Here is a 24,061-nt window from a genome sequence, read left to right as displayed (position 1 = left end):
ATCAGTTTTTATTGGATTGTTTGTCTTATGGACTAGTAAAAGTTCTTTAGACATTCTTTTTTTCTTCTTCTTTTTAGACACAGGGTCTCACTCTATTACCCAGATGGAGTGCAGTGACACCATCATAGTTCACTGTAGCCTTGAACTCCTAGGCTCAAGTGATCCTCCAGCCTCAGTCCTCCAAGTAGCTGAGACTACAGGCTCATGCCACCATGTCTGCTTAATTTAAAAGTTTTTTTGTAGAGCAGGATCTCTCTGTGTTGCTCACACTGGTTTTGAACTCTTGAACTCAAGCCATCCTCCCGTTGTGGCCTCCCAAAGTGCATCTGGCCCTTTGCACATTCTTGAAGCAGATCCTTTAACAGCAATATGTTTTGCAAATATTTTCTCCCAGTCTATGACTTGCTTTTTAAATTTTATTAATAATATCTTTTGAAGAGCAATTTTAACATTTTTTAAAGTCCAATTTATTAATTTTTTGCTTTTATAATTTGTGCTTTTTAAAAAATTGTGTGTAACCCAAAGAACAGATATTTCTTCTATGTTTTCTTCTAGAAGCTTATTTTTTCCTTTAGCATTTGCACTTATAGCCTTTTTTTATTAAAAATATGCATATATGTACATATAAAAATAACTTCGAACTTTACGAACTTTACATCATGTTTTATAATATATTTTTTATAATGTAGTAATGTATCATCATCACTTTCTCATGCCATTAAGTAATCTACCAAAATAAATGATTTATAATTTTGAATCTTAATTGATTTACTTGTAAAATTAGAGTAATTCCTACTCCTGGGGTTTTTGGAAAAATCACATCAAATAGTTTGTGCCAGGTTTAAAAAACTCTCTGAAAATATAAATGTAGCATATATAATTTTATTTATTGGGTTCCAAATATTATATTTCATTTTCTTATTGTTTATTTTCAAATAAATGCTTTTTTAGAGCCTTTATTTCATTAGAAATAAATTTTAAAAATGTAAGGGAAATTGAGATAATAAAAAGATCTGTTTATTTAAGAGTAATATTCTGGTGGATATTTTATTTTTTTAATTGAGTATGATAATGACTTACTGACAATTAACCCTGTATGGACTAAAGCAAACACAACTTTATATTTCCTTGATGCTTATTGTGCATAACACCAAGAGGTAGATCAAATATTGATAATTTCCTCTTTTGTTTTTGCTTGCTACTTAGCAAGATATTTTCTTAATTTTTAAGAATAATACTTGTTTTATTCCAAATGTTTAAACCTGCTTATCTTGATTTATTTTAATTAGAAAATATTATTTATATACTATTAACTTTAAGATCTTGGTGATTTTAGAGGATGATATATAGTATTTTTTTAAATAAAGCATTGTAAGAAAACAATTTTAAGTAAAGGCAAAGCATGTTATTTGCATTATTACCTGTGCAAAGCAATGACCAATCACCTTGTCCTAGCCAGCCTTGAACTTTAATCAAGGGCAGAGTGGGAAAGGAAGTCAGTCTCTGCATCAAGGCTCTTTCCACAAGGCTTGTGCCACTTTCCCAGGTCTGTATTCTTCCTATTCCTTGTGCCTTTCCCTCATTTCAGTTTATGATAAGCTCTCTTCTAGAAGTTTTAAAGTTTTAACTCTTATGTTTGGGTCTGTAATCTTTCTGGGTTAAATTTTGAGTATAGTGTGAATATGAAGGTTAAAGTTCTCTACCTCTCCCTTTGATATATGAATACACAATTTTCCAGCACTATTTGTTGAAAAGAATAACCTTTCCACAGTGAAATACATTGGGAATCAATGAGCCACATATGGGCAGGTATATTTCTAGACTCATTACCCTGTTTCATTGATTTATATGTCAATATCAGACTGTCTTGATTACTTTATCTTGATACTAAGTCTAAGTTTTATATTAAGCCTGAATGTAAGACTTTCAACTTTGTTTGCCTTCTTTAAAAGATTTCTAGCTTTTTATTTTATTTTGGCTATGCTAAGTGGTGTGCATTTCTATATAAATTTTGGATTCTTCTTGTAATTGTTACAAAAAAAAAAAAAAAAACCTGCTAAGATTTTGGAATTGTGTTGAATTTATAGTTCAATTTGGGAGAATTGATACTTTGTAATTTTAAATCTTTTTATATATGAACACAATGTATCTTTCCATTTATCTAGTCATTTTTAGTTTCTCTCATAATGTTTAGTAGTTTTCTCCATATTTGTTTTGCACATCTTTTGTTAAATGTATTCTTTTGTTTTTCATATTTTTATTAGATTTCAATGGCATTTGTTTTTAATTTCCAATTGAGCACTTCTTGTATGTAAAAATACTATTGATTTTAGTATGTTGACCTTAAACATTGTGACTTGCCATTAGTTCTAGTAAATGTTTTGTAGATTCCTTAGAATTTTTTTACGTAGACAATAATGTTGTCTGTGGATAAAGACAGTTTTATTTTTTTTCTTTCCAATCTGTATACTTTTTCAGTTAGTTTGTTTTCCTTGCCTTATAATGTATTGGCTTGAAACACTCATACAATGTTTAGTAGGAACAATGAGAGAGAATATTTTTGCCTTGTTCTTCATCTTAGAGTAAAAGCATTCAGTCTTTTGCTGTTAAATATGATATTGTCTTTAGGTTCTTCATAGATGTCTTTTATTGAAGAGGTTCTCGATCCATTGTGCTTATACAATCTCTGAATACACACAGAACACAGCTATACAGAAGACAGTTTTAAAACTTGGACAGAATGCATAAAATAGCTATCTAAGGACACTGACAAGTAACCAGCAGCAGGAAGATTGGGGAAAATGCCTAGAATTTGAAGTTTTACTGAACTACCAGTCAGTTTGTCCCTTTTTTTTAGCATTGCTATCCCTTGGCCTGGATTCAAGGTAGCTGAAACTCAAAACCTGGACATGGACGTGGGCAGGGATGAGGAACAAAGTGCTGACAGAGCTCCAGGAGAGGCCCTCTGGTTCAGGCTCAAGAAGTGGGAAGGGTTCATTTCCTAGTCATCAGAAAGTGGGGGGAATTAGTCACTTTTTTTTTTTTTTCTGTATTTCTTTGTGCCTGAGTCCCCAAGCAATCCCTTGGCAGTGGCAATGACAGCAGTGGCCTGCAGGGGCCTAGGTGTGTGTGTATGTTGGGGTGGAGGGTGCTAACACTCTAAGGAAGGGAACCTTTCCCTTCTGTTTGAAGGAGCTTTAGCTCAATAGAGTGATGCAAACACTTGCATTTTTTCTCTTTCTGTCCTCCCACCAAGTGGCCCCAGATGTGGTAGCAGCCATCCACGCATGGATCTGATCTTAAATAGCACATCAAAGACTTTGAGACCTGAACCAAGGAATAGATCATCACATGGGTTCCATGTTGGCCACTGGGTGACATCTACGTGAGGCAGATCCAGATAACACTACAGGTACTTTGAAAACAAAGCTGATATTGAAACTGCAACCTAGAAAAGGCCAGTTGGAATCTGTGGCCTGAATGCAACTGAGTCGATTGCTAAAACAAAACAAAAATATCAACATTCTCCATAGGATTTAAGCAAGACCCAGAGTCTCTAACGTATTGTTCAAATGTCTGTGATACAATCTAAAATTACTTGGCATTCCCAAACCAGGAGAGTCTCAATTCACCTGGGAAAAGAGAATCAACAGAAGCCAATGCTGAGAGGACACAGATGTTGAAATTATCTGAGAAGATCCTTAAGGAAAGTAAAGGGAATACTTCTGAAATGAATTGAATGATAGAAAATATCAGCAAATAGAAAATGTAAAAAACATTTAAATAGAAAATTTAAACTGAAAAATATAACAATCAAAATAAAAACCTCACCAGATGGTTTCAATAGCAGAATAGAAATGGCAGTGGAAAGAGTAAATTCTAAGAATAGGAATTATACAACTGAGAGAAAAAAGATTAAAAAGAAAATACCAGAGCCTTAGGGATCTGTGGGATGCTACCAAAATGTCTAATGCTTGTATCATCAGAGTTTCAGAAGGAGAAGAAATATTGTGGTAAAGAAAAAAATACTTGAAGAAAAATGTTTACAAGTCTTCAAAATCGGCAAAATTTCTCTATAGCTCCTATATATTCGTAGAACTCAGGGAAAACCAAACAAGATAAACCCAAAGAAACTCATGACTGGACACGTCAAAACCAAACTGTTGAAAACTAATGACAAAACAGATCTTGTAAGCAACGAGAAAAACACAGCTCATTACTTACAATGGAACTATGATTCTAAAGAGTGTACATTTCACATAGAAGGTCAGAACCATAAAGGTCAGAAGAAAGTGGAACAATATTTTAAAGCACTGATAGAAAAAAAGGGTCAGCCTAGAATTCTATATCCAGTGAAAATGTCCTTCAGGGATGAAGGTAAAATAAAGACCTCAGATGAAGAAAAACTGGAATTATTTATTACCAGTAGACCTGCTCTGAAAGAATTGCTAAATTCCTCAGATGGAAATGATATCAGATGGAAACTTGGAGCATTAGGAAAAAATAGTATTCCTAAACTCTCTGATATGAAATGTTAGAAAATTGACACACATATCCTTCCTTCTGATCTCTTTTCTGCCAGTGCTTGTTTTTTCTTAGCTATACTCTTATTTATGCATTTCAGTGTTTATAAATTTGTACAATTGTTCAGCCTTCCTTCTATATTTTAATTAATTCATTGCAAACCAGCAATACTTTTATGCCATGAATTTTTCTTTCCTCAAGTTCTTTTGATTACCACACTTGTTTGATGAGGATTGGGTTTTTTATTCTATAAGAAAGGCTGTTTATAATCTTTTTGGCTCACAATTTTTGGGTACTAAATGTTGTTATGAAGAAATCTGAGGACACTGTGATTTTCCTCATAGATAACTGAATTGCTTTTTCTGACTAAATGTTTATACAATTTCATTTTTATTCTTAAAGGTAAACAGCATCACCAGAAAATATATCAAGTTGATTATGGAATGAATTGCTTTTCCTTGAAACATGATGTGTCCTTTTGATCCTCCAATTTAGATCTTTTATTTCAGAATCATTTTTTCTATGTAATTTTTGAATATTATTTTCCAATAGATTTGTTTGACTCCTTGGGTTATTCAGGCTTATCTTAACTACATTTGGTCTCTCTTCCATATCTATCTTTATAATTACCTTTGCTTCTTCATTCTTTGCCATTTAAGTTTTCAGGTTTTTATAAGCCTTTCTTTCATGTTCCCACTTCTTTTAAAAATAGGATGTATCATATTGTTTTTGTGTTTCTATATCATGTTTATTTTTATGGCGTTTATATTGCTAACTTTGATTTCTTTTGTGAACTCTACTAGCTTGCTTTCACTACCTTCATTATTTGCTCTTTGATTTCATATGCCTTCTTCAAATTTCTCCTTTTTAGAAAATTCTTTTCCCTGTTTAATTTCTTGAGTGTGTGAAGTATTATTTAAATTTTTCTATTTCTTCTTCCCCACCTCCCTTTATTTATACAAGTTGTAAATTACACATGCCAGGTCTGCTGCTTGGAAAGTCTTCATATACTATGGAGAGCAAACTGTGAACCAGAGAGAGCTAGAAATCTGATATCAATAGCAGGGAGATTGTATCTGGATGATGGGAGAGCAGCAGGATGGTTACTTCATGGTGTAAGGCAGAGAATGGTACAAGGATGTGATATCCTGTGTTGGTAGGGAAAAGAACCCTAGTGTACAGAAAGGAACATGACTTGCCATGTAAGTGACAAAACCCTCTGCCCTACCTTGCTAGAATAAACTCACTATGCAAGGAAAGCTCTAGCAAACTATGTGCACACTACAATCAAATACACCTTTGCTTTAAATGGTCAAATTACTTATTTTACCTTGGTTAAGCAAACACATGTGACTGTATAAACTTTTCTTTGAGTGTATCATTTCTGCTGGTCTCTACATATGCTCATTTTTAAAAAATCAAACAATATAAATTACAGACGGTAAGAGTGAAAGCTGATCTTCATTTCCTCATAATCCTTTACCTCCTCTCTGAGGGAAAATATTTCCAACATAGTAAACTAGTATTAACACTTAGCTGTCTCTACTTCTCAACCTTTCCTGTGTATGCTTATACAAAGGAATGTTCTGTTATTACTAATATATCTTGGTAATCTTTCTATGCCTGTACAAAGTTTTCTGCTACAAAACCCACTTTTATAGTATTATATACTATGGCTGTCTTACTGTTTCTTTAACGTCTGCTGTTCTTGGCCATACATTTGTCCTATAATATAGCAGTGAACAGTCTTCAATGTGGATATTATAAGAGTTTCTATAGCACATAATCCGAGAAGTAGACTTTGTAGGTATAAGAATATGCACAAATAAAATTTTTATACATACTGAGAAATTATACTTCAAAAAACCTGTTCCAATTTACTGTCTCATTAATGAGCTTCTATTTCCCCATCCCCTTATCAAAAGTATATTATCTTGATGTTTCATTTTTGCCATTAGTAAGTTAAGAATGGTAACTCATTATTTAAAACATTTGCATATTCTAAATTACAATGGAATTTCAGCATATTTAAGAAATATTCATTGACACATTTTTCTGCGAATGTCTATTTTTAGTAGGCGTTTTTCAGTTCTTTTGGATTTCTAGGAGTCCCTTTTATTAATAAATGGTTATCTATTAAATATGTTGGAAATATTTTCTCTCAGCCTTTCATCTTTCAATTTTATTTATAATCTTTCCATCGTTCAAGATATTTGAACTTTTATATAGCCAAATCTGTTAACTTCATGGCTTTCATGTCTTTGCTTTTGAGAGTGTTCTCCACTTTAATACATAAAGTTTGGCTATGTTTTTCCTAATATTTACATAGTTTTTAATGCTTTTAATGTTTTATTGAGCTCAGTTTTTAATCTGTCTGCAAATTGCTAGCCTGTTATTTTGACATTTATTGAATTGTTGGTTCTTTTCCCCCTGATTTGAAATATCATCTGCTTTATCTTTTCATATTGATCTCTGTTTCTGTTCTTGAACCAGTGCCACACTAATCTTGATATTTAGCATGGTCAGGCAAGTTATTCTTTGTTATTCCTCTCTTCAAAATTGTACTGGCTGTTTCATTTCATTTTACTTCATTTTAAGGCATCCTTTTAGAACTTTGGGAATTGTATCAAATTTGTATATAAATTTAAGAGAACTGATATCTTTTATTATTGAGTCTTCCCTGACAGAAACATTATCTGCTCTTCTATTAATTTAGAGCTTTTAATTTCTTCCATAAAATTTTACAACATTCTTTACTAACTGTATCATACATCTCTTATTGGATATAATTATGAGCATGTCATAATTTTCTTTGATTTTTTGTGGTATCTTTTAATACATTCTAATTGGTTATTTCAGATACAAAAAAGCTACTATTAATTTCTTTTAATGTTGATCTTGTATCCTAACTAAACCCCCTCTTTGTTCTAAATGTTTATGAGTATTCTCTTGGGCACTAGATGGGCACTCATGTTGTCTGATAATAATAGTTTTTGTCTTTTTCTTTCTAATATTTACACCAAATTTTCTCCTAATATTTTAAAGTTTTTTCAGTTTCCTATAATAGCTATTTATTGTGTTTAGACAGTCTCTTTTGTGATGTTAAATTCCTTAAGCACTTAATATTTCTTGTTTGCTCTTATCTGTGGTTGAAAATCTAGATTGAATAGTTTATTGCTTTTGGAACACATTTTCTCAGCCCAGTTTGGATCCCAGTTTGTCCAGCAGTGGATGCAGAGTAACTACCTCTGGTGACTTTACAGGAGACAAGGACGGAAGTGTGGCTAGGAAGGTGTAAAGGTGGCTTGAAATGATGCTACTGGTACTTCTTTGCTGAAGGACATTATGTTAGAAAGAGGTACCAGTAGCCTCATTTCCCTTTCTTTTGTTCAGTAACCACTCACCACCCTGGTAGTCTCAGATGTTAGAATTCTTAGATGAGGATGCTTATAACCTTAATCTGGGGACAAATACAGGAGGAGGAGAAATGGGAGGTTGTTGTCTTATAGGTGCCACCATTCTCTAGTTAATTACCTAAAACACTGTCTCACTTTCTTCCTGTCTCACCTGCTTTTGACTGCAGATTTATTTTGGAGATTTATTGAGAAAACTGGGAGAACACACTATTTTGGGATGTTTTATGTGTCCACTGAGAGGAGTTCCTCAGCTATTTTGGGACATGTTGCCAATCTCGTTGCTATTGCTCGATCACTTCTAGAAACTTCTCATTGTTCTGGCCTGCTGGTAAACGTTGTTTTCAATGCTGTTATGAATTTGCTAATTTATTTCCTTTGTATCTATTGTATTTATGCACAGATACTATGTTAGATCCTTTTGATTAATTCTTATGCTTAGTTGGAGATGATGCCATCCAGGTGTGTTAATTTGCTTAGGAACTGAGTGAAGACAGGATGCTGAGTGACTGGGAGTAGCACCTTGCTCACTGTTTAAAATATTAATAATAAAACTTTCTTTTTTTTAACTATAATAAGGCTCATTATCTAACATGTAGAAATATAGAAAATTAAGAAGAAAAACAGCATCATTCATAATCCCATCATGAAAATTACTGTTAATATTTATCTATTTATTTATTTTGAGACGGAGTCTCAGTCTCTTGCCCTGGATAGAGTGCCATGGCATCAGCCTAGCTCACAGCAACCTCAAACTCCTGGACTCAAGCAATCCTTCTGCCTCACCCTCCCGAGTAGCTGGGACTACAGGCATGCGCCACCATGCCCAGCTAATTTTTTCTATATATTTTTAGTTGGCCAATTAATTTCTTTCTATTTTTAGTAGAGGTAGGGTCTTTCTCTTGCTCAGGCTGGTTTCGAACTCCTGACCTTGAGTGATCCATCCACATTGGCCTCCCAAGGATTACAGGTGTGAGCCACTGTGCCCAGCCACTATTTATTTATTTATATATTTTTTTGTAGAGATGGGTCTCCTTATGTTGCCCAGGCCGGTCTTGAACTCTTGGCTTCAAGTGATCCTTTTGCTTCAGCCTCCCAATGTGCTGGGATTATAGGTGTGAGCTGCTGTGCCCAGCCACTGCTAATACTTAAATATATTAATATTAACTTTCAGTCTTCTTCTGCATATTTTAACATGCTTGTGGTTATATTCTCTATAATGTTGTGTATTTGTTTTTCCCAATTACCATTTTATCATGTTTTCTGTAGTTTTAGAAATACTTACTATTAAATTTTTTATAGTATCATAGATATAATCAAATGGATGCTCCAAGGGTAATATTTACTTGTGTTGGGCCAATTGAGTTAATTTGGTATTTGGCTCTTTTATTTTCAAGAAAGAAAATTTATTTATATTTATTATTTAATTTTTTGAGATTAAAATCTACAGTGAAAAGTAAAGATCCTAAGTGACTAATTTGATGAGTTTGATAACTGTTTACATTCAAGTAACCATGACCCCAGCCAGATATAGAATACTTACTTGACTCATTTTAATAATGTCTAATGATGAATACCTATGAGAAGATTTTCCATATTTGGATCTTTTACTTAGCTTATGATCCTAGAAGTGAAATATCTTAGCTTCATTTTATGAAAATTTTGCTGGAATTTACCAAAACACTTTCCAAAAATTTGGATCAATTTACATTCCCACCAGCCAGTGGAGAGTGGCAGTGGAATTCGGTCCTTTTTTTCTGTGGTCCCCTTGACTTTTTTTTACTAGCCCCCAGCAGGAAAGCTGCACTGTTTATTCCTGAAAAGCAAATTGTGACATGTGTCTGTTAAGATCTACTTCCACATAACTCTGGGTCTCTCTCTCTCTCTCTCTCTGTCTCTCTCTCTCTCTCTCTCTCTCTCTCTCTCTGTGTGTGTGTATTTACAGGCAAAAAATTGCTATTTCTGCTTTCAAGTGGCCTTGTGTAACATTTCCCCCACAGGCAACCATCACTGCATCACTTATTCATGCCAGTGTCTTCCTAATGGAATCATGTCTCAGTAGCTCTTCTCTGTCATCTTTCAAAGACATTGTGGTATTTCTAGTTACATGGGCTTATGCACCCCAGTTAATGTCTCTCCTGCTCTAATTGATGCCACCTTCTGTTTATTCTTCTTTCCTGGCTCTCACAGCTTTTGTTTCTCTTTCTCTGTTTCCTTTTCCATTCCATTAAATTTAACAGAATTTAACTGAGCAGAGAATGATTTGTGAATCAGGCAACACACCCCCTTGCCCTGAACCAGAATAGGTTTAGAGAGACTCCAGTGCTGTCACATGGTCAAAGAAGATTATGGACAGAGAAAGGAAAGTGATGAACAGAAAATGGAAGTGAGGTACAGAAACAGCTGAATTGGTTATAGCTTGACACTTACCTTATTTGAACATGGCTTGAATAGTTGGCTGCCTTTGATTGGTAAAAGTCAGTGGTTGGTACCAAGAGTAGGTGATATAGCTTACTTACATATCCAGTTAGGTTATGGTTCACTGTGTAATCTTTAGTCCAAATCTTTAGTCCAAACTTAAAATATGCAGGGAAGCAGTTTTGGACTAAATTTAATTCAACAATACCTACACTTTTTCTCTCTCTATATATCTGTATTATCCATGATTGGTAGATCAATCACCCTATAGCATTTGTTCTTAAATATTATTGCCCAAAATATTTTGAATAGTCTCCAAGCAAAATCCTTATTCTGAGGACGTTAGCAACATAGCAGAATAGGAGACTCCTGTCTATCCTTTGTCCCACAGACACAATGAGTAAACACCTACACATAAATCAATTCTCTAAGAGAATGCCAGAATTCAGTTGATAGTTTTCTATACACCAGAAGACTGAGAAAATATCCATATTGAAATAAGTAGGGAAAGGAGAGGTACACTCTCACACTGACCCCATCCTGAGCATGGTGACTTATAATTGGGAAGTAAACCCCAACAGTCAGCTTCTTCTGGTGTGTTGAGGGGCTTGCACCACAAAAATTATAGTGCCTAAATTTATAGTCCCTGTGGGAGGGCTTTACTCTTTAATCATCATGCTTGAGGAATAGCAGTGACAGGGCAATGGAAGATTTCCCTTAAGCACAACAATAAGGGGGATTTGAACCCTGTGAGGACTCCCAGCTGCTGTAGACACCAGGATGAGCCCAGCTCAAACTTGCCCTTGGAAATAATTTGTCCTCATGCTTTTCCAGCAGTTCCCTATGGCTCTGGCTTCTCAAGTCAATATCTAGGACCCCAATAAGGAGCAAATAAGGAATAAACCTCTTTGAGTCTAAATGAGAAGGATGCCACTCCCTGCACCTTCTCCCTTGGCTTGCTCCTGATATAAATTTCTGCGGTCTCTCATTAGAAGGAGGCAAGGGGACCTCTCCATGCCTGAAAGGGAAAGTGGAAACTTCCTGAACCTTCCTCTCTGGCTTGCTTCACGAATAATTCCAGAGCAGAAGTCTCCTTCTGTTAGGAGAGTGTGAGATTTCTGCTTGCTTGAATAGGAGAGTGGGAACTCTCTACACCATCTTCCCTTGCTTGCTCCAGAATAAAATCACACCAATAGACTCTTCCTAGAAGTAGTTTCTGCATACATCAAGAGCCCCAACTTTTACAACCTTCACCAAGGTCCTGGCTTCTAAATTACCTATTTCTAGGAGTTAATGGAGATCTGCACTCCTGAATTTCAGACCACAGAGAACAAAAATGTTACTTGCAAATGTTCAGCAGCTATTTCCCCAGCTTCAAAGTGAACAGTCTGACCAAGAGTACAGGAGTCTGTTTCAAACTTTTTTAGAAAGATGTGGGAGATGAACTCTGGTTCTCAACTTCTCTACAAGGAAAGAAATAACTGGAGCACACACCTAACACTTCAACCTCTTCAGCTGCATTTCAAAGGACTAGCTTCCATTCCACCTCTCTCAAGGTAATAGCACAATTTGACATTCTCTAATTTCTTGGGGGCCACTAAGAACAAAATAGTAGATTGGACAAGCATGAAGAGGTTAGAGGAAACTAGAATCTCTGGCCAGGCTGACTGGGGAGAAACATTTTGTACATGAGACCAGTCAACACAACTGGGAGAGGTGTTTCTTTTACCTAATGCACAGAAATCAATCCAGAGAGTGAAGGAAAATGAAGAAACAGGGAAATATAAAAACAAGATAAATCTCCAGAAACTGATCCTACTGAAATGGAGATATGTGATTTACATGACAGAAAATTCAAAAGGACAGTCATAAACATGCTCACTGAGATAAGGAGAGCAATGCACGAACTTACTAAGAACTTCAACAAAGAGATAGAAAGTATAAAAAGCATGCCAAACAGACATCATCAAGCTGAGGCCTAAATAACTAAACTCAAAAATTCAGTAGAGGGTTTCAAAAGCAGCCTAGATCAATTAGAAGAAAAGATTAGCAAACTTGAAGACAAGTCATTGGAAATTATCCAATCTGAGGTGTCAAAAGAAAAAAAGAATGAAAAAGAGTGAAGATACCTAAGGGACTTGTGGGACACCATCAAGTGGAATAATATATGCTTTATCAGTGTACCAGTAGAAGAGAAAAAGGAACAGAAAACATTCAAAGAAATAATGGCACATGTACTCACTATTAAATGGGTACTAACTGATCAGCACTCATGGGCACAGATAGAAGTAAAACTAAATGGAAATCATGCAGGTGGGAGGGGAGGGAGGGGATGGGTGAAATCATACCTAATGGTTGCAATGTACACTATCGGGGTGATGGGTACACTTATAACTTTGACTCAAGCAATACAAAAGCAATCCATGTAACCAAAACATTTGCACCCCCCCTAATATTCTAAAATAAAAAAAGAAAAGAGAAATAATGGTGGAAATCTCCCCCAGTCTGAGGAAGGAAATAAAAATCCAGATCCAGAAAGGTCAATGGACAACTAATAGAATTAACTCAATGAGACCTACACAAAGACACTTTATAATCAAATTGTCAAAAGTTAAAGAGAAAAATTTGAAAGCTTCAAGGGAAAAGTGACTTGCTACATATATGATCCTCATAAGACTGTCAGTGGGCTTTTTCACAGAAACCATGTAGGCCAGAAGAAAATGGTATGCTATATGTAAAAAACTAAAAGAAAAATAGAAAAAGACCAACCAAGAATACTATACCCAGCAATTCTATCCTTCAAAATGGAGAGATACAAACTTTCTCAGACAAGCAAAAGCTGATGGAATTTACCATCAGTAGACCTATCTTGCATGAACTGTTAAAATGAGTCCTTCAGGCTGAAGGGAAAGATTGCTAAGTAGCAACATGAAAATATATAAAAATAAAAACTCATTGGTAAAAGTAAGTATATAGTCAAACCCACAGCAATCTTACACCATAATGGTGGTGTGAAAATCAATTATATCTCTAGTATGAAGATTAAAAGATAAAATTATTAGAAACAGCTATAGCTGTACTAATTTGTTAAGGGACACAAACTGTAAAAGATACAAGACATGTAAGCAAACACAAATGGAAGAATGAAAGTATAGAGTTTGTGCATGGGGTCAAGTTAAGTCATTATTAACGTAAAATAGCCTGTTACTAATATAAGATGTTTTATATAAGCCTCACTGTGACCATATAGCAAAAGTCCTTAGTAGATACACAAAAGATAAAAAGAAAGAACTGAAAGCATACCACTACAGAAAATCATCAAACTACAAAGAAAGACAGCGAGAGGAACAAAAGATTTACAAATTAACCAAAGTACAATAAATAAAATGTCAATAGTAAATCCTTACCTATCAATAATTACTTTAAGTGTATATGAACTAAATTTTCCAAGCAAAACACATTAAGTGGCTGAATGGATAAAATAACAAGACCCAAATATATGCCGCCTATAAGAGACTCTCTTCACCTTTAAGGACACACACATAGATTGAAAGTGAAGGTATGGAAAAATTATTCTATATAAATGGAAATAAAAGAGAGCGGGGATAGCTATACTTATATCAGACAAAATAAACTTTAAGCCAAAAACTGTAAAAAAAGGCAGATACAGTCATTATATGATGATAAAGTGGTCAATTAATAAAAATGATGACAATTATAAATATATATGCACCCAACATTGTAGCACCTAAATATATAAAGCAAATACTAATAAATTTAAAGAGTGGGATAGACTGTAATACAATAATCATAGGAGAATTTAAGCTGAGTGTGATAGCCTTTGCCTGTTGTCCCAGCTACTTGGGAGGTTGGGGAGGTAAGATCACTTGAGCCCCGGAGTTCAAGGCTACAGTGAGCTATGGTGGTGCCACTGTACTCTAGCCTGAGAGTGGGTGACAGAGTGAGACCTTGTCTCTGGGAAAAAAAAAGGTCAAATGTGGTGGCTTATGCCTGTAATCTCAACACTTGGGGAGGCTGAGGCAGGAGGACAACATTAGGCCAGGAGTTTGAGGCCAGCCTGAGCAACATAGCAAGACCCCATCTCTACAAAAAAATACAAAACTTAGTGGTGTGGCTGGTGCAGTCTGAAGTTCCAGCTACTTGGGAGGTTGAGGCAGGAGGAATTTGAGGTTGCAGTGAGTTATGATGATGCCATTGCACTCTAGCCTGGAAGATAGAATAAGACCCTGTGTCAAAAAATAAAAAATAAAAAAAAAAAGAAAAAGAAAAAGAAAAGGAAGAAAAGAATTCAATACTCCACTTGGAACATTGGATGGATCACTAGAGAGAAAATCAATACAGAAACATTAGACTTGAACCACACTTCAGACCAAATGAACTTAACAGACACATAGAACATTCCATCCAACAACAACAGAATACACATTCTCCTCAAGTTCACATTGAACATTCTCCAGTTTAGATCATATATTAGACCACAAAACAAGTTTTAATAAATTTAAGAAAATTGATATCATATCAACTATCTCTTCTGACCATAATGGTATAAAACTAGAAATCAACAACAGGAAGAATCTTGGAAAACTCACAGATATGTGGAAATTAAACAACTTGCTCCTGAACATCCATTAAGTCAAAGAGGAAATTAAAAGAGAAATTAAAAATATCTGAGGCAAACAAAAAATGGAAATAAAACCTACCAAAACTTATGGGATGTAGCAAAATAAGCTCTGAGATGAAAATTTATAGCAATAAATGCCTACATCAAAAAAGAAAAAAAAATGTCTTAAATAAACAACCTAACATTACACCACAAGGAACTAGAAAAAGAAAAACAAAGAAAGCCCAAACTTAGTGAAAGAAAGGAAATAACAAAGATCAAAGCAGACATAAACAAAATAGGGATTAGAAAAATAATAGAAATGATCAACAAAACTAAAAGTTGATTTTTTAAAAAAGATAAATAAAATTGACAAATCTTTAGCTAGACTAACAAAGAAAAAAAGAGACGACTCAAATAAACAAAATCATAAAGAGGAGACAAGTGATACCATTGAAATATAAAGGATCATCAGAGACTCCTATGAACAACAATACACCAACAAATTGGATAACTAGAAGAAATGAATGAATACCTAGAAACATGCAAATTACCAAGACTTAATCGAGAAGAAATAGAAAATCTGAACAGACCAATAATGAGTAAGGAGAGTGAATAAGTAATAAAACATCTCCCTTCAAAGAAAAGCCCAGTACCTGGTAGCTTCTGCTGAATTCTACCAAACAATTAAAGAACTCATACCAATCCTTCTCAAACTCTTCTGAAAAACTGAAGATGAGCAAATACTTTCAAACTTGTTTAATGAGGGCAGTATTATTACCCTGATACTAAAACCATATAGGGATACTACAAGAAAAGAAAACTACAGGCCAATATCTCTGATTAATTTGGATATAAGAATTCTCAGATCAACACTAGCAAACCAAATTCAATAGCTCATTAAAAAGATCATTTACCGTGATCAAGTAGGATTAATCCCAGGGATGCAAGAATAATTCAACATATGTAAATCAATAAATATGACACACTATATTAACAAAATGAAGGACAAACGCCATATGATTATTTCAATAGATGCAGAAAAAGCATTTGACAAAATTCAACATTCATTCATGTTAAAATCTTTTAAAAAATAGGTATGGGCCAGGCGCAGTGGCTCATGCCTGTAATCCTAGCACTCTGGGAGGCCAAGGCAGGAGGATCATTCAAAGTCAGGAGTTTGAGACCAGCCTGAGCAATAGAAAGACCCCATCTCTGCTAAAAATAGAAAGAAATTAGCTGGACAACTAAAAATATACAGAAAAAATTAACCAGGCAGGGTGGTGCATGCCTGTAGTCCCAGCTACTTGGGAGGTTGAGGCAAAAGGATTGCTTGAGCCCAGGAGTTTGAGGTTGCTGTGAGCTAGGCTGACGTCACAGCACTCTAGCCTGGGCAACAGAGTGAGACTTTGTCTCAAAAACAAACAAACAAACAAACAAACAAACAAACAAACAAACAAACAAATAGTATGGAAGGAATGTACCTCAACACAATGAAAGTCATATATGACAAGCTCACAGCTAACATCACACTCAATGGTGAAAAGTTGAAAGCTTTTGCTATGAATCAAGACCAAGACAAGGATGCCCACTCCTGCCACTTCTATTCAACATAGCACTGGAAGTCCTAACTAGAGAAATTTGGCAAGGAAAGGAAACATCCATATAGGAAAAGAATATCTGAAATTGTCTCTATTTGCTGATGATATGATCTTGTATATAGAAGACTCTAAAGACTCCACCAAAACACTGTTAGCACTGAAAAACAAATGCAGTAAAGTTGCAGGTTATAAATTGAACATACAAAAATCAGTAGCATTTATATACACTGAAAACAAACTGCCTCAGCCTCCTGAGTAGCTAAAAAAGAAATTAAGAAAAATTCCATTTACAATAGCATCAAAAGAATAAAATAGGCTGGGCAAGGTGGCTCACACCTGTAATACGAGTATTCTGGGAGGCCAAGGCGGGTGGATCGCTCAAGGTCAGGAGTTCAAAACCAGCCTGAGCAAGAGCGAGACCCTGTTTCTACTAAAAATAGAAATTAATTGGCCAACTAAAAATATATAGAAAAAAATTAGGCAGGCATGGTGGTACATGCCTGTAGTCCCAGCTACTCCGGAGTTTGAGGTTGCTGTAAGCTAGGCTGATGCCACGGCACTCTAGCCCGGGCAACACAATGAGACTCTGTCTCAAAAAATAAAATAAAATAAAATAAAATAAAATAAAATAAAATAAAATAAAATAAAATAAAATAAAATACTTAGTACATTTAATCAAGGAGGTGAATGGTTTGAAGACTCAAAACTATATAATATTGATGAAAAATTAAGAATATGCAAATAAATGGAAATATATCCTGTTTTCATGGATTAGAAGAGTTAATATTGTTAAACTGTCCATACTACCCAAAGCAATGTACAGATTTAATGTGATTTCTGTCAAAATTCAATGTCATTTTTCACAGAAATAGAAAAACCAATCCGAAAATTAGCATGGAACCAGAAAAGAGCCCAAATAGCCAAAATAATTTTGAGCAAAAAGAACAAGGCTGAAGGCATCACACTATACTGGATTTCAAAATATATTATAAAGTCACTATAATCAAAACAACATGGTACTGGTATAAAAACAGACATATAGACTAATGGAACTGGATAGAAATCTAGAAATAAACCCAAGTATTTATAGTCAATTGATTTTCCATAAAGGTACCAAGAACACACAATGGGGAAAGGACAGTCTCTTCAATAAATGGTGTTGGTAAAGTGGATATCCACATGCAGAAGAATGAAATTTGATCCTTCTCACACTATATATGAAAATCAACTCAAATGAGTAAAAGAATTAAACATAAGAGCTGAAGCTGTAAAGTTGCTCAAAGAAAACAGGGGAAAAGCTCTATGATGCTCTGGGCAATGATTTCTTGGATAAGACTCCAAAAGCACAGGCAATAAAAGCAAACATAGACAAATGGGGTTGTATTAAATTAAAAATCTTCTTCACAGCAAAAGAAGCAATTAACAGAGTGATGATACAACCTATGGATTGGGAGAAAATATATCTGATAAGGGACTAATATCCAAAATATATAAGGAACTTAATGCAACATCAATAAAACAATAATCTGCTTAAAAAATAGACAAAGGACCTGAACAGACATTTCTCAAAAGAAGAGATACAAATGGCTGACACATACATGAAAAAATATTCAACATCTCTAATCATCAGGCAAATGCAAATTAAAACCACAATGAGATATCACCTCATAGCTGTTAGAATGGTTGTTATCAAAAAAAGGAATGATACATTTTTGATAAGGATTTGGAGAAAAGGGAACTGCTGGTGGATGTGTAAATTAGTATAGCCATTTTGGAAAAGAGTATGAAGATTTCTCAAAAAACTGAAATTGCAATTACCATATGATCCAGCAATCCTACTTCTGGTTATACAATATATACAAAGAAATTAAAATCTATATGTCAAAGGAATATCTGCACTTCCATGTCTATTTTAGCACTGTTCACAATATCCAAGATATGGAAGCAACCTAAATGTCCATCAATGGATAAATGGATAAAGAAAATGTGGTATATATACACAGTTGAATACTACTGAGCCTTAAATAAGAAGGAAATTCTGTCATTTGTAACAACATGAGTGAAACTGGGGTGAAACTTATGTTAAGTGAAATAAGCCAGGCATATACAGACAAATGCAACCTGATCCCTTTTATATACAGAATCTTAAAAATTTGACCCCATAGAAACAGAGAGCAGAAAGGTGGTTACCAGAGGCTGGAGGGAAGAAGGAGGGATTGGGAAAGGGAAGATGTTGATCCAAGTGTAAAATATTTCAGTTAGACTGGAGGAGTAAGTTTTAGTGACCCATCGCATTGCATGGTGACTACAGTTAATAAGAATGTGCTGTGAATTTCAAGTTTGTTAAAAGAATAGATTTTCAACATTCGAACCACAAAAAGTTAGTTGGTGAGATGATAGATATGTCAATTAGCTTGGTTGAATCTTTCTGTAATGTATACATAGATCAAAATATAGCATTGTACTCCATAAATACACACAATTATTTTTCGTCAATTAAGAAAATTAAAAAATTCTTATTCTGGCCTTTAATGCCCTCCATTGTCTTGCACTTTTATTTCTCTCTTTCATCAAATCTATATTCCAGCCAGATAGAAGTATTTGTTACTGTTATATTTAACACAATTATCTATTGTTCTTTGCTTTACTGAAGCTTATGCATTTTTTGGAGTCCTTTTTGCTCTTCCATGATTTAGTTTTTCCAAATTTTACCTTTCCTTCAAAATCCAACTTAAATATCATTTCTTTCACAAAATTTTTCCTGTTAATCCCAGCAAAATAATCTCTTTCCCTTCTTAGTCATTATAGTACTTTATTATATTTTTGTTTTGAGTATTATTTTCTTGAATTATCAAGAAAAAATTATTTGTTTGAGTATTACCTTGAATTACAACAATTCATTAACTGTCTTAATTTCCTTACTGAATACAAATTTCCTTGAGGGCAAGTTCTGGGTTTTAAAATTTGCATTTATTTTTTTCAATGCCTTACACATAGCAGAAACTCAGTAAATAAATGTTTATTGACTTGAGGAGTCATATTGGGGAGAGGAATTGGGATTTGGAGCAAAGGATGTAATGTATTTGAATTTATTGGAAAAATACAAGAATCTAGCTTTTGTTCTCTTAGTAAAGGAATTACCAACTGAGATATATAGCAATCTTGGTCACGAGGTTCAAGGACTGAGATATATAGCAATCTTGGTCATGAGGTTCAGGCATATTCCACATGCCTGTGGAATATTCTGGTTCAACTTCCAAATCACCTCTGGGTCAAGACAATGGAGATGTTTAAGAACTTAAAATAGAAACACATAGCTCAGTGAAAAAATATATCCTCTATTATTGCTGCAAATATATATGAATGGAATTAGCATGTGTCTATAGTATTTCAGCCGTGCCTAAAGAGAAACTTTCTGTTGCTTTTAACCCCTTTTGACCATGGGTAACCATACTAAGCAAATATTTATTAAAAATCATAGAGCTCAAGCTTCATCTGCTAGTATGGTAGATTTTAAAGATATGGTCCCTTCTCTATGATGGTCTCATATTTGCTAAATGTATATGTGCTTGCATGTGTGTGGGTGCTTCACATTTAATACAATCATACTGGAAACCTTGTAATGTAGTTTTTGTTTATTTATTTTTAACCTTCTTCTGTACTACCTTCCTCTATCACAACTTACATGTACAAAACTCCCATTGTGCAAGACGCAGCCACTATGTTGCTAGCTCTTCTATGATGTTTATAAAATATGTCAACACCCTATGGTGACTTGGCATTGTTTTGCTATCCCACTTAACTATCAAAGAAATAAAGCAAATGTCCCCAGCAAATAATCTAACTCATTACCTCTCAATAGCATTTCAGAGGTGAAGACAATTTATGAATGATAAGAGCTGAGATTAAGGGGAAGATGCTCTGTCTTACTCCAAACCTGGCGACTCATCCTCGAGGGGCACCAGACCTGTGCAGTAGCTCGCATCTCCTACCCGCCCCCTCATACTCCACCTGCACCATTCATCTGAATAAATTAACCTCACTGAGAGGGAGATGACAGCAAAGAGCGCACCTGCAATGTAGTGTGACTGCTGCAGCTTAGTAAGGGGTTGCCAGGGAAGTGGTTTTTCAAAAACAGGGGAGGAGAATTGTCAAGGTTTGGCTCCTTGTGAAATTTGCTGTCAGAACAGATGATGCATTTGGAATAACACACACTCCGGTTTCTTCTTCTGGCAGTTTCCCCTCTCGTTTTCAGGGCGTCACAGTTTTGCTGGAATTTATCCTTTCAAGGAGTTTTTACCTCTCACACATTTCTCCGTTCAGTGTTAGTTCAGAGAGATGAGAGATTATGTTGCAAATGTCCACTCAGGACTGATTTGCTCTAGAATGAGGCCAGTGAAGACAGCAAGCTCCTCTAGCACCTGCCCTCACTGCCCTTCCTTGTTTTCAGGTCACTATTCCACCCATCCTTCAGATTGTCTGGAATTGAAAGGTGGTCTGACATTGATCAGTCTAGTTCAGAGGGTAGTGGGCATTTCTGGAAATGGCCTGAGGAACGATGTGAATTTTGGAGGTGTTGAGAGGGCAAGGAAATGTGATATAGACATGATTGTGGGGTACTGCCTCTGGGAAATATCTGGTATCCTTAATTCTTTGGGGACTTTTCTGTTTTCAATCATGGGTGAGCAGTTAAGGCAAGAGCATGAAATACTCATCTGAAAGCATTCATTGGCAAATGTTGTCAGACTGTCTTTATGTTGTACAGGTATACAGTGCTTGCCCATTGAAACTTACCACAACAGAGAAGAAGTAAATATTATTATCCTCATTTGATAGATGATGCAGTTGAAGTGCGGAGAAGTCACTGTACTTAGGGGGGTAAGAGATGTCATTGGAATGAAATCTGGAGCTCTCACTCTGGGCTATAGATTTTTCTAGTATTTAATCTCCCTAGAAGGTAAAATTCCATCGTTACAGTATCTGGCTTTGCTTTCTCTGACATAGTGAAAATTAGGAGGTGAGAGATGGACTTCTGTGAGGGGAGAATTCACATATACAAAGGGAGAGAGAGGCCCCTTTAGATTTAGAGCCCCTGTGATGAGTAGAGCTGCTCCTCTAATTTTCTTTCATAGGTAAATGATAGTAGTGAGTGCAATAAAGGCCTTAAACCAAGATCTGTTCTCCAATTCCTTGCTTTCAGCTTGGAAACAAAGGGGACTTACCATTTGCCTTACTAGACTGGGCTATGTAGGTACACAGAGACAGCAAAATTCCAATTAAAAGAGTATTGATTACTCATAAATTAGCACCATCCATTCAAAAATCAATGGTCACTGAACATCTTTCAGTGATTTTTATTGTGAGCCCTCTTGGCCCTTTGTACTTTGCTTATTAAATGTTCCATTGTAATAGTATGCCTATTTAACAAGGGTGATTCTTTTGCTACTAACATATAGTTTTCCATTTTAGTCTGGTTAGCACTATTAGTCATTGCACATGCAAGTCACTGGAATCTAACAAACTCAAACGCCTCCCCTCACCTGCTCCCAGAGATAATTTATGTATCCCTTGTTCTTCTGAGCCCAAAGCAGGTAAACATTTTCAGTTAAGCCGAACAGAAAAATAGAAATTCTCCGGAATAGCAACAAAAGAAAACAAAACAAAACACCAGAAGCCAAACCTCAGGAAAATAAAGCATCAATGTGTCATAGGGAAGTTATGACTGGATCCACAGGGGACACAAGTTCATTGCCGATTGAGGCAGAATCATGATTGGATGTGCTCAGAGACACGGGCTACTGTGCCCTTCTGTGAGGGGCCTGTGGAATATCCCAGAGCGTCGTGCTAATTAAGTCTGAAAGGGAGGCATGTTGGGAAGCTACCAAGTGTCGGGCTGAAGTCTGGCAGTCGAGTAAAAGGAGCTGGGTAAACTTAAGGAGCACACATTTCAGGAGAGACAGATGTGATCACTGTGGGAGGCTGGGGTGAAATTTATCTTCCAGTTCAATGACTGGCCTGGGACTGTGAGGTAACCTGTGGCCAATCAGGATATCCTTGGACTAATATCCATCCTTCAGACTCCTGGGATTTCATCCCACTTCTTTCTGCTGGTGTCACAGCTAGAGTCCATTAGGGATAAGCAATCGAGCAGATTCTGCCTACTTTGGCACTTCTATTCTGAAGAGAATTGTTCATTTACTTAACCAGCGTCTGCCTTCTGCACTGGGAGCTCCTTGGTGGCAGGGCCAGAGTGGGAGAGGGGGCAGAATTCCAGAACGGAAGTGTATCAGATGGAAACATTCCATAGGGACCACGATCCTCAGGTTCTAATCCCAGTTCTGTCGCAAATTGGTTGCAGGTCATTTAATTTCTCTGTGTTTGTTTGCTTCTCTATAAAGAGAGTTGTACCAAATATCCGCATCCCTTCCAGGTCTAGAATGTGTCTTACTACAGGCTCCTCCTCCAATTGTTTTGCTCACATACTCACTAAAAGAATTTTCAAAAAGATATGTCCCCCCACATTTTTAAGTTGACATGCCACAAATTTAATTAGTTACAAAAGATGTAGTTTCTGGCATATCGTATATTGCATAAGGGCTTTAAATATATGTTTCTAAAAATAGTGGCTTTAGCTCATTCAAGCTCAGGGCACATGTCAGCACATCACCTGATTAACAAAGTCAGTTCCTATTGTCAAATCATTAAGCCAAATATGATTTGTTTTCTGTCAGAAAAAACGTGACTTTATTTTGTGATTTAAATTAACATACACCCTGCTGACAACCATCTTATTTCAGAACTCTAATTCTATGATGAATAACTAATTAGATATTTAGAAAACTAGTTAGCTGGCTAGCTAAAGCAGAGAGCCTTGCCATGAGTTTGCCCGGCTTCCAGTGTTTCTTGATTTGCCCTTAAAGAACTGGCCCTCAAAGAGCAAAGTATTCTCCAATTGTCCCCTTGCTTACTGGTTTGCAAACAGTGGCTCTGAGGTTTGCAAACAGTGGTACAAAGCACCACATACATCTCAGGATGAGTGAGAGATACACCTTTTTCTTATTTTTTAAAAGGTAAAAGCCTACAGTATCCAGTATTCCCAGGTGGTCTCCCACTAGCAAGTACTAATCAGGCCCAACCCTGCTTAGCTTTTAAGATCAGATAAGATCAGGTGCATTCAGGGTGGTATGGCCATAGCCAAGTGATATGACCTTTTTGGGAAAATGGGAGAAGTTCCGAGATGGAGGTATGAACTGAGAACTAGCAACCTTGCAGGCACGTTATTAGGCAAATTTATTTTAGAAATGATACATATGAAGTTGAAGATCTAGAAAAGGATTCACTTAAAACCACCTTGATATGTTTCCCCTAGGAAGTCTGCCAAAGAGTACACAGCCCAGAAACACAAAGAAAGGGGAGAGGTAGGATGCTTTTCACTATTATTTCACACCAAGTGTATCAGTATGGCCAGTATGGCAAAGATTGCC

General features: G+C 35.6%; 1 pseudogene; it reads right to left on the bottom strand.

The window, feature by feature from the left end:
* Positions 1-23,652: 23,652 nt before the first annotated feature.
* On the bottom strand, positions 23,653-23,773 carry LOC142874819 (uncharacterized; annotated as a pseudogene).
* Between the last annotated feature and the right edge of the window lie 288 nt (positions 23,774-24,061).

This window comes from Microcebus murinus, chromosome 1 (assembly GCF_040939455.1).
Source record: "Microcebus murinus isolate Inina chromosome 1, M.murinus_Inina_mat1.0, whole genome shotgun sequence".
NCBI classification, from domain to species: domain Eukaryota; kingdom Metazoa; phylum Chordata; class Mammalia; order Primates; family Cheirogaleidae; genus Microcebus; species Microcebus murinus.
Note: the sequence above shows the minus strand (reverse complement) of the source record. Positions and strands in the feature narration are given on the sequence as shown.